Source organism: Carassius auratus, unplaced genomic scaffold (assembly GCF_003368295.1).
Source record: "Carassius auratus strain Wakin unplaced genomic scaffold, ASM336829v1 scaf_tig00002951, whole genome shotgun sequence".
NCBI lineage: Eukaryota > Metazoa > Chordata > Actinopteri > Cypriniformes > Cyprinidae > Carassius > Carassius auratus.
The window spans coordinates 1,075,631-1,088,529 of NW_020523497.1; the positions used below are offsets into that span (position 1 = coordinate 1,075,631).

The 12,899-nt window shown below is 35.4% G+C and overlaps 1 pseudogene; it reads left to right on the top strand.

Moving 5' to 3' along the window:
• The first annotated feature begins 1,046 nt into the window (after positions 1-1,046).
• On the top strand, positions 1,047-10,487 carry LOC113070057 (RNA-binding motif protein, X-linked 2-like; annotated as a pseudogene).
• Positions 10,488-12,899: the final 2,412 nt, after the last annotated feature.

Genomic DNA, 12,899 nt, shown 5'->3' on the forward strand with positions numbered 1-12,899 from the left:
AAGTGGACATAGGTAAGTTCTGTGCCACCCAAACAGGTTTTAAATAATGTCACCCAAAGCTATCTGTCAAGGCCCCTATCACTGCCACTGGTGTCCGGATTAGGCTACTATTTTAATCTATTAGTTAAGAACGTTTATGCCAATAAAACTATCAGTATGCTTAATGTTCATTGGTCTTTCATCTGTAAAAGTAATTGCAAAATTTTATAAATACACTTTAAGTAATACACACAATCTGTAATAAAGAAGAAACTGCATAAACAATCTGAGTCAGTCAACTACATATCCCACAATCTTTTTTATTAACCCGGAAAAAAGTTTTACCACGTGCAAACTAAACTCGCCAGTAGAAATAAAACCTATTGGAGGGACTGCGGCTCATGACTAAGACGTAAGTGTTGTTTTTAATGTTTGTACTGAAATGTTTCACTTACATTTGTTACCATATGTTTCTAATTAGTCTTTCTAATTAAAACTACTAGACTCGTCAGGATTGGAACATGAAATGCCATAAGGTGAAAGCTAAAGTTTTAAACCCAGTTTTTGCAACAGTAGCCAAATGCTTATTATCCATCTGCTAAAACTTGAACGTAAAATACAACGGCTAAAAAAAGGCTACTTTACTTGTTCTTGATTCAGTTATTATTTTTGATTAGTTTATATGAAACCGATAAATAACAAGAAAATTAAATCTTACAAATTAAAACCTTTAAGACACCTATTCTTTTGGCATAAATGGTAAAAGAAGTCCTTATTACATTATTAGATGTTACTTTATTGTCTTAAATATTTGTAATAAAATGTTAAAACTAAATTTGAACAAACTGCATTTTTCAAGATTTCAAGTTGTCATAAGTGCCACTGATTGAAGAATACATTCTTACACACGTTAATCTTATGATGCTGACACCACAACAGAATAACAATATTGAAGACGATAAAGACAATAAAAATAAATGTATGTGCATTATATTTGTTATTTATTTGTAGTCCGCTCACCAAAGTGAAACTCATCAGTGAACTGAATGAAAAAGAGGCTGAACTAGATGTCAAAGACAGTGTGTCCTAGCATTCAGTCTATAAGAACAGTGCCTGGATCTTTATCGGTGAGCGACTGGTTAAAATCATTGTTGTGGGACAAAACCCAGTTGACTGTCTGACTAAAAAATATTCGTCAATGGGCTACATATACACTAAAATGCTCTTAGTATTAGCCAGGGGTCTCCAATCCTGCTCCTGGAAGCAACCGTGAAGTAGATTTCATCTCCAACCTTAATAAAACACACCACGACCAGCCATACAAAGTGTTCAGAGTTACTTGAAAATAACTGACAGGTGTGTGAAACTGAAATCTACAGGAAAGTAGCTCTCCAGGAGCAGGTTCGGAGATACTGCCAGATGGTGGCAGCATTCACCTGTTTCACACTAAAAGTGTGCTTCTGTACAAAATGGCATGATCTCAGCCTTTTTCTGAAGCCCTCTAGCACACAGTACAGTGATGCTGATTTGTCCTCGTCAAGTTTCCAAGTGATGTAAATTAATTGTTTTTATCTCACATTTATTTGCCAGATTATAGAGTACTGTTTCAAAAATGTGACATTTGTGACATGCTTGAGTAAAAGTAAAAAAGCACAACTTTAAATTGTACTCAAGTAAAAAGTAGAATTACTTTTTCTTCTGACAGACAATACAGAATAATGGTTAAAGGGAGAGAACAAAAAAAATGCAATGGCACAGGTCAAACATATATATTTAGTTCAACAACAACAATTAAAATGAAACCCAGCGGAACACCAAAAAAAATAAATTAATAAAAAATAATAAATTAATAAAAAAATACAGGGAAAAGGATTAAAAGAAAACTCCATCATTTCCACCCTCATGCAATCCTATATGACTTTCATTTATCAGATGAACACAATATAAGAGTTTTAGGGGAAAAAATAAATAGTAATTTCTCTTTATATAATGAAGTGTATGGGACATCCAAAAATGACGCTTCAAAAACTATACACAAAGAGAATATGACAGTAACTCATGCAACACCTGTTAATGAATCACTGTCTTCTTAAGTGAAACGATATATGTAACGGCATATGTAAGAAAAATACAAATCGAGCGCAGCGTTAGTCCAGTCAGGCCACGGAGGCATAGGGTGCGACCAGCTGATGTGGTAAGCTGTCATCGGTCCAAATACTACCACTCTCCTATTAGACACAGGGACATATATACGTGGCACCACTGCTCGGTAAGCATGCTCAAATGGCTAGCAACCCTCCCTCCCTCCCCTTATAAGCATAAGCATATACCTGTGCACATTCTGGTTGTTGTTTTCTTTGTTTCAGATCACTAAGGCTTTCAAGTAATATCATGGACCTCACTGCTGAGAGACACTCATCTTCATAACCAGGCTACAGGATAGATGTCCCACTGCCACATCTACATGATTATAACAGTTTGCTTTATAGACATTAAAGAGTCTTAATTGTAATGTATTTGCAAGCTGATGGTTCTGGGGGGTTAATGTTTAAAGCTCTTGTATGATGAATTATTTGGGAGCAAAAAACCCCCAAAAGGAACCATACTGCCAAAGATAAAATGTTTTCAATAAACTCAAGTAAACTTGCCTAAGTGGTTCCTGTCTGAAATACCAATATTTTAATCTTGACCGTCATGTTCATTTTGTGTGGTTTCTGAAGTGGTCTTGTCCCCTTGCATTATATGGACTAAAAATGCTTGTGAAAAATGGTTTGCTTGTGAAGAAAGAAAGTCATAAACATCTGGGATGACAGAGGTTCAGTAAATGTTGAGGGAATTAAAAATTTTGGGTGAACTATCCCTTTTAAGAGCAAGATGTGATAGAGAGGCTAGAAACATGTTCCAGACAGAATGCAAGATTGTGTTGAATTAATGAGGAGAGTCATGGAATTGAAACATACGTTAACGTTTTTAAAGGCCACTTTATTTGTGTTGTCTATTCAACGTCACTGTCTAAAAGGACAATTAATATTTTAAATGTTTATTTGGGGCATTTAGAGTTTTTTTCTTAGCAAATATTGATAAATAGGGAGGACGCGAGCTGGGTCCCGGGCGACGACTTCTCCCCCTCCTGCCTTCGAGATCTCCATCCAGAACCGCTTCGCTCCCCTCCGCGAGACAGGACGCGACGCTGTGATCATCGGAGACTCCATCGTCCGACACGTAAGTGCTACGTTAGCTGAAGGTAAAGTGCACACTCATTGTTTGCCTGGTGCTCGTGTTCTCGATGTTTCTGCGCAGATACCCGCGATCCTGAAGGATGGCGAGAGCCCCAGAGTGGTCGTGCTTCACGCCGGGGTTAACGACACCATGCTGCGGCAGACGGAGACGCTGAAGAGGGACTTCAGCAGCCTGATCGAGACGGTTCGCAGCACGACGCCCGCGGCGACGATCGTCGTGTCAGGACCACTGCCCACGTATCGACGAGGACACGAAAGGTTCAGTAGACTTTTTGCTTTAAATGAATGGTTGTTGTCATGGTGTAAAGAACAGAAACTGCTATTTGTTAATAACTGGAATCTTTTCTGGGAGCGTCCTAGACTGTTTCGCGCTGATGGATTACACCCCAGCAGAGTCGGAGCGGAGCTGCTCTCTGACAACATCTCCAGGACACTTCGCTCCATGTGACTAGTAAGACAATTCTCAAATAACTATTATGATGAGTTTTGTTCCAACCGCTTAAATGTTAAAAGTACTTGTGCTGTAAAACCTATTAAGACTGTGTCTGTTCCCCGAATAGTGAGGTCAAAATATAAATTTAAATATAATGTAGGATCTAGAAAAAATCTTATCATAATTAAACCAGAAAAATGCAAAGTAAATGAACAAAAACAATTTTTAAAGTTTGGGCTCATAAATATTAGATCACTCACACCAAAAGCAGTTATTGTAAATGAAATGATCACAGATAATAGTTTTGATTTACTCTGCTTGACTGAAACCTGGCTAAAACCAAATGATTATTTTGGTCTAAATGAGTCTACTCCACCAAACTACTGTTATAAGCATGAGCCCCGTCAGACTGGTCGTGGCGGGGGTGTTGCAACAATATATAGTGATATTCTCAATGTTACCCAGAAAACAGGATACAGGTTTTACTCTTTTGAAATACTTCTGATAATTTTACTCTGTCAGACATGCAAAAGAAATCTAATGTATCTCTTGCTCTGGCTACTGTGTATAGACCACCAGGGCCGTATACAGAATTCCTAAAAGAATTTGCAGATTTCCTCTCAGACCTTCTAGTTACAGTTGATAAGGCGCTAATCATGGGAAATTTTAATATTCAACTTGATAATGCAAATGATACATTAGGACTTGCGTTTACTGACCTAATAAACTCCTTTGGAGTCAAGCAAAATGTCACCGGGCCCACTCATCGTTTTAATTATACACTAGATTTAATTATATCGCATGGAATTGATCTTACTGCTATAGATATTGTACCTCAAAGTGATGATATTACAGACCATTTCCTTGTATCGTGCATGCTGCGTATAACTGATATTAACTATATGTCGCAGCGATACCGTCTGGGCAGAACTATTGTTCCAGCCACCAAAGAAAGATTCGCAAATAACCTGCCTGATCTATCTCAACTGCTATTTGTACCCAAAAATACACATGAATTAGACGAAATTACTGACAACATAGGCACTATTTTCTCTAATATATTAGAAGCTGTTGCCCCAATCAAATTGAAAAAAGTTAGAGAAAAACGTACTGTGCCATGGTATAACAGTAATACTCACTCTCTCAAGAAAGTAACTCGTAGTCTTGAACGCAAATGGAGAAAAACTAACTTAGAAGTTTTTAGAATTGCATGGAAAAACAGCTATAGCTATAGACAGCTATAGACATGCTCTAAAAACTGCTAGGGCAGAGCATATACACAAACTCATTGAAACTAACCAAAACAATCCAAGGTTTTTATTTAGCACAGTGGCTAAGTTAACAAATTACCAGACGCCACCTGATTCAAATATTCCACCAACGTTAAATAGTAATGACTTTATGAATTTCTTCACTGATAAAATATATAACATTAGAAATACAATAGTGAATGTGGATTCTACAACATCTAACACTTCAGTTTCATCCATCGCACCCAAAGATAAACTGCAGTGCTTTACAACCATAGGACAGGTAGAGCTAAATGAACTTATCACTGTATCTAAACCAACAACATGTTTATTAGATCCTGTACCCACTAAATTACTGAAAGAGCTGTTACCTGTAGCCGAAGAACCGCTTCTCAATATCATAAACTCGTCGTTATCTTTAGGACACGTCCCAAAACCATTCAAGCTGGCGGTTATCAAGCCTCTTATTAAGAAACCAAAACTAGATCCTAGTGTACTGGCAAATTATAGGCCTATTTCAAATCTTCCATTTATCTCTAAAATTTTAGAAAAAGTTGTGTCTGCTCAATTGAGCACCTTCCTGCATAAAAATGATCTGTATGAAGAATTTCAGTCAGGTTTTAGGCCCCACCATAGCACAGAAACTGCACTTGTTAAAATTACAAATGACCTGCTCCTTGCGTCAGACCAAGGCTACATCTCATTTCTAGTCTTACTTGATCTTAGTGCTGCATTCGACACCATAGATCATGACATACTCATAGATCGATTACAAAACTATACAGGTATTCAAGGGCAGGCTCTAAGATGGTTTAGATCCTACCTGTCCGATCGCTACCATTTTGTTTACTTAAATGGGGAGTCATCTCATTTATCATCAGTAAAATATGGAGTGCCACAAGGATCCGTCCTAGGTCCCCTTCTATTTTCAATATATATGTTGCCCCTTGGTAATATTATTAGAAAATAAGGAATTAGCTTCCACTGTTATGCTGATGATACTCAGCTATATATCTCAACGAGACCAGATGAAACTTCCCAATTATCTAAGCTAACAGAGTGTGTTAAAAATGTAAAAGATTGGATGACACACAATTTTCTCCAATTAAATTCGGATAAGACAGAGATACTAATTATTGGACCAAAAAACACTACACAGAATCTTGTAGATTACAATCTGCAACTAGACAGATGTACTGTTACTTCCTCTACAGTCAGAAATCTGGGTGTTATATTAGACAGCAATTTGTCTTTTGAAAATCATATTTCCAATGTTACAAAAACTGCATTCTTCCATCTTAGAAACATTGCCAAGCTACGAAACGTTACCTGTTTCTGATGCAGAAAAGCTAGTTCATGCATTCATGACCTCTAGACTGGACTATTGTAATGCACTTCTAGGTGGTTGTCCTGCTTCGTCAATAAACAAGCTACAGGTAGTCCAAAATGCAGCAGCTAGAGTCCTTACGAGGTCAAGAAAATATGATCATATTACCCCAATTTTACAGTCTCTGCCCTGGCTACCTATTAAGTTCCGTATCAGTTACAAATTATCATTACTTACCTATAAGGCCCTAAGTGGTTTAGCTCCAGCGTACCTAACTAGCCTTCTACCATGCTGCAACCCATCACGCTCCCTAAGGTCACAAAACGCTGGACTTTTGGTCGTTCCTAGGATAGCAAAGTCCACTAAAGGAGGTAGAGCTTTCTCACATTTGGCTCCCAAGCTCTGGAATAGCCTTCCTGATAATGTTCGGGGTTCAGACACACTCTCTCTGTTTAAATCTAGATTAAAAACACATCTCTTTCGCCAAGCATTCGAATAATGTATCTTTTTAATTGTGAGTGTAGTTGCATCTGATCAAAGGTGCATTTTTATTCATTAGCTTGGTTAAACTAATTTTACTTTGTTGGATCAGCAGCTATGCTAATGATGTCTGTATTTTGTTTCTATGTTTCGCCACGGGATTTACATCCCGTGGTAACTAGGATTTACACAAGCTCCAGTCTGGATCCAGAACACCTGAGAAGAGATGATGCTGACCCTCAGAGGACCTCAGATGATGCTAACCCTGAATCAACAAACAGAACTAACAATTATTGCTAAATGTGTGACTGAATCATATAATAACTTAATAATATTGATAGTTCATCGTCTAGCTGACTACGTCTTGTATTATTATTATTATTTTTATTTTTTCTAAAATCCTGTCAAATGTGCACAAACTACTAGCTACTACTAAATATTGTAGAAACATAATTTTCTGTAAAGTTGCTTTGTAACGATTTGTTTTGTAAAAAGCGCTATACAAATAAACTTGAATTGAATTGAATTGAAATAATTATTTGTGACTAATTAGATGAATTAATGAGAAAAGCATGTAATTATTAAGATAAAAACAATATTCACTGACATTCCTAATTCCTACTTAATGATTCATATAATGACATATTGTAAATACAACTTATCCACAACCTGGTAAGAACAGCACTAAACATGAAATACAATTAATTTAGCATATATTGTTTATTTAAACACTTTTTTGGAGATTTGTAACATTTAATAATAAAAACAAATCCCACAAAAATATTAATTGTATTTAATTTCTCATCACCGATTTTATTTGCACTCAATTTTGTGCATTCAGCTAATATATTATATAGCTAATGGCTCTATCAAAACAGAACAAATAATGAATAAACTTACTTATTGCTACTTCAATGTTCTTCCTCAGATTGATGGTGAACTTTTTAAGCCAGACATTTTTCCTGATGAAAATCATAATTGAAGTAGAAATGTGTGTGTTTGATGAATGAAAACAATCATCATTAGTTCTCACATCAGGCACACACATTTGAGCTCCTATTTACCATATGTATTGTGCATAAGATAAAATAAAAATATAATGTGCTTTTCGAGATGAAATAAAATTGTAAGGAGTAAAAAATACAGTTTTTCTTAAGAAATGTAATCAAGTAAAAGTACAAGTAGTCAGTTTAAACTGTAGTTAAGTACAAATCCCCCAAAATAATACTTAAGTACAGTAATCAAGTAAAATTACTTAAGTATTTTACACCTCTGCATTTTGTTAGTGAATTATGTATTTATATAATTTTTTTATTATTATTTAATGCCAATCCAGTCAACACTGTATGTAAATATGTTGTTATCTTCAAGTGGAAGTCCATATGAGCTGACAAAAGGACAAGATCTGTGTTTTCTCTCAGTAAGTCCTAATTGCTCACACCCATGTTTTTCCCATTTCAAAGACAGCTTCACTTATTGCTAAAGAAGTCAGTACTTCAGTTTTTTTTTTTCTCCTAGTGAAGCTTAATTCTCCTCTGTGCATGTCAGGTATGAGATTGCCAACGTCAATTTGGTGCGAGATAAAAAGACGGGCAAAATCCAAAGGATTCTGCTTCCTGTGCTATGAAGATCAAAGGAGCACCATTCTGGCTGTAGATAACTTTACTGGAATAAAGGTGAAAGGCTTATTCCAGTTGCTTGTTCAGTTGTGTGTTTACTAATGGAATATATTCTACTTGTTGAAAGAATCGCAGTTAACATTGTTATTGTCGATAAAAATGATGAGCTCTGGACATTTTTAATATATTAATTAATATTACAGTATATCACACAAGTCAGTGCATGTACCAAAAAAGTCTGCATGTTGTTACACTGTTTCAATTGAGAAAAAAACTACCATCAAATACACTGAAAGACCTTCACGACAACTCGTCAATATAAAAGTCAGGTTTAACTTAAAGAAATTGTCAGAGAGATATTACTATTGTATGATAAAATAAAATTCTCAAAATAATAATAGTAATAATATTATTTTAAGGAATATCATACAACTAGGGTATTTTCCATTCATTTATACAGTTATGTTGTGCTTGACAATTAAAATGCAATGATTTGTTGTAAATTAATTTAACTTGATTACATTTTATAAGAATGATCAAACTGTTTCATTAGACACCATTTTCTATGACAAATTTGTATAGTATCATAAAACACAGAATCTAGAAAAAATTAATAAATTGGTAAATATCAATTTGTGATATTATAATTATATTATAATAATATTGTGATATTATTTCTGGCCATACCAGAGTATGTGAGCGGAGCGGAGTGGTGTGATTTTGACAGGAGCGAGGAGCGGATTTTTAAAAAGTCGGAGCGTTGTGGTTTTCACTCGCTCCAAGAGCACTCCACCACCGCTCCATCACGAGTACAATTCATGCCAACGGCCCGTAATATAACTGTATATTTAGCAAGTATTCACGTTAAACATATTTAACTATAGCTTGATACAGATAGATCTCTCAAATCAGAAGGTTACAATGATGACAATAGCCAAGCGGAAAGTTATAGGTTAGTTCTCAAGGAGTTTGTCTGTTCCTTTTACTGAATATTTTCGGGTCAAAGCATGATTTAAACAGTTACAGCACATTCACACGCAATCGCTCTTGCAATAATGCATTCAAACAAATGTAATCTTACAGTGTTACTTCATCTGTATCTGATTTTTAATGAGCAGAAATCTGTAAGAAATGCATTGATCTGTAGATAAAATAAAAATTTACTGTTATTTTCATCACAAACAAAATTTGCACAGCAGAATACAGTAATTATATTAATGCTGACATCCATTTTATTAGTTTGGCATGTGGTAGGAAAAAAAAGTTTGCACACAATAGCCTAAGCCACTTTGAAACTCTCCTGTTATTTTATTTTTTTCATTTTAATATAGGCTACGTTATGAACATAACATTTCAAACATACTAAAATACTTTAGCCACGGAGCAAAGGCGGAGCGGTGTTTCTGGTATCACTGAGCGCGGAGTGGAGTGGTAGCGGGAAATTGTGAACCCGGAGCGGAGCTGGAGCGGAGTGATTATGAAATGCTCTGAGCGCGGAGGGGAAATTGTTGCTACTCCACTCCGCTCACATACTCTGGGCCATACCACCCAGCCCTATGCTATTATAAAGAGGTCAAATTATTGCATTTAATTTCATTTATTCATTAAAAAAGGAATTCATATATTAGGGAAATAATAATTTAATGTTATTAACCCATGTGTTGCATATATTTGTTTTTTAATTGTTTTATTCTGCTTTAAAGATTGTAGCAAATTATCGACCGCCAAAGGACACAGATGACATTGATGATGTCACAAAACATTTGCAAGAAGAGGGATGTGCTCCCAAAGTCCCCCCACCATCCTCCTCTGAGTCCGAATCTGAAAAAGAGTATGCTGTACCTGTGAAAAAGCTAAAATCTGTTCAGTAAATGTAACTACATTTGATATGATTATTTCAAGACATTTATCTTTTTATTTGAAAAAAAACTATTTGTTATTTGACTAATTCATTATGTTGTTATACTTCCGATAAAAAAAAGAAAAAAGAGAAAAGGGAGAAGAAAGAGAAGAAAAACGCACTAAAGGAAGAGAAACATGAGGCATGGACTGAGAACGAGACGGAGAGCGTGAGAGAGAAAGGGAACGAGAGAGATACTGGGATAGAGACAGAGGGTTTGCCAAACAGAGATGGCAGTTGTGAAAGAGAACACAGGTAAAATCGAGCACATAATAATTTCACTATTTTTCTTCTTTTTTAATATATATATATACAAAATTGACTTTTTGTGTGTACCTCACAAATGTAAATAAATGTTCAGAATTTTGTCAATATCTGTCTGGAATAATTTACTATATAATAAGCTATTAAAAATAGAGAAAAAAAGATAAAATGCTGGTTCTTAATGAAACCCCATCTAAAAATACAAACAGCTGCCAAATAGTAGGTCATCATATCTTTGGATGTAGGCATCTTCTGTAGTCGTAAGCGGTTTCTTGACATTTTAGCCACTGTCACAGTATTTCCAAACTAAATAATGTGAATATTTGTCATGAGAATGATCATATCAATTCTTTAATTACTTTCTCAATGTAATAGTTAAAGGAACAGATCAAAGGCAAAACATTAGCTTTTTGCAGCAAAACCATTCAGTATGGCAAATAAATTTACAATAGCTTCTAAAAACATGAAGTAAAATTAGTATTTGGTGAGAAATCATGTCAAATATGTTGCAGTATTGGTTATTGGAATGGTCGTGATTTCTGTGTGGTGGGTAGTGTGTGTTCCAGGTTTTGTTTACAAAATGTATCTTAAAGTCAGCATGTAATGAAAATTATATTATACCTGCCATTTATTTATTTTTGTTTTACATTCAATTGCGACGGTGAGTTTAAGTCTTTTTGGAAATATTGTATTTTCGACTTGAATGCACATGAACGCCAATTATGACTTAAATACACATGAACGCCACCAAAAGTCGAAATTACAGGTGGAGAGAGATTATTTTATTGAAAACTTACATCACTATCTTTCTCCGATCAAATGATTTGTTTCACCAACATCATATTTACGACTTACCAACTTGTAAATATGAACTTCCCAGTAGCACTTGATTGCACCACAAGCTCACATTCAGCAGATCTGCCTACATTTAATCAACAGCCAATGAACCACCCTACATTTTTTCTGTTTTGATAATCAGGTTTACATCACAAAATGGAAGAAAAGATGTCACTATTTATGTTTCATTGTGACTTTAACCATCAATTTAAAATACTTTTTTTTTTTTATGTATTTGGGATAACTATGGTTAGGGTTTTTCATATTGATAGACCTGTAAACTCACATGCTAGTATTTTTTATCACTGATTTGGCACAGAAAACATTTAATTGTTTCATTGCCATAAACCAGGGATAGGCAACTCCAGTCCTGGAGGGCCACTATCCAGTTTAGCTTCAGCCTTCATAAAAACTCACCTGCCTGTATCTATCTAGTAATCCCGAAAACACTGATTGCCTTGTTCAGGTGTGTTTAATTAGGGTTGGAGCTAAACTCTGCAGGATAGTGGCCCTCCAGGACCGAAGTTGCCTATCCCTGCCATAAACCTTAAGTATTCTAGTCCTTGACGAATACATGTTTATTCGCAAGTTCATTAGGATTTGGTGCTCAATGTTGATTGTGATGGCTTGATTGTGAGGCTTGGAACACAGCTCAGGAAACCACCTGCTCACTTCATTTAAAAGCATTTATTCAGTTTTGTGTTCACTTCTGTATAGGGGAGTCTAAAATGCCATGGGAGAGAGACAGATGGCTGGTGGTCTCTTTTTGACATGGTATGTCTTGTCTCTGTCTTGGAGATACAACAATCTGCAACAAGATACAACTGGTGGATGCTCACCTCAGATATTAAGACATCAGAATATGTGTATTATTTGGAAATCATAACAGGCTAAATGTGCAAATTGAACATGGTTGGTTTTTCTGTGACTAAATTGTTATTCTTTATTGCACAAGCTTTGCGTTGTCAGCCAATTCTGCAGAAGTCATGCCACATAGACCTGGAAGCTTAGAGCTTCCTTCAGGGCTTGTATTCTACATGCAGGTGTTTTGTCCTGTTCAACATGCATTTGATATTTTTACCCAGGACTTAAAATGATAAAGATTCTACAGTCACCATTAATTTGGATCAACTGCATCATTTTATATTTTTATTTTTAGAGGAATGATACATTTCGTGTAAATACTATAAGAGACTCACTTACTTTGAAGGCAAAAAAAAAAAAAAAAGTTGTTTCAGTTTAAAATTTCAGATTAATCAATAAAAAAAAAAGAAAAAAAGGAATGAATAAGCTAGATTTCTCATTTGCATATTAAGTTGTCATGACTACTGCATGTAGCGAGAACAAGCGTCGGGGACAAAACTCTTTTTTCCTCTTCCACACGTTTGAGGAGTGGAGACACTAACCATATGAACACTCTTGGGTCTCTAAATGTAAAAATTAATAAACGAAACAGAATACATTTGCTCCACATTTCTAAAACATTTAATTTACATTTGTAAATTATTTTCCAGGAGTGAAATAGCAGACAGATAAAGAAGAGCTGAGGGTGTCAGTTGTGCATCAAACTT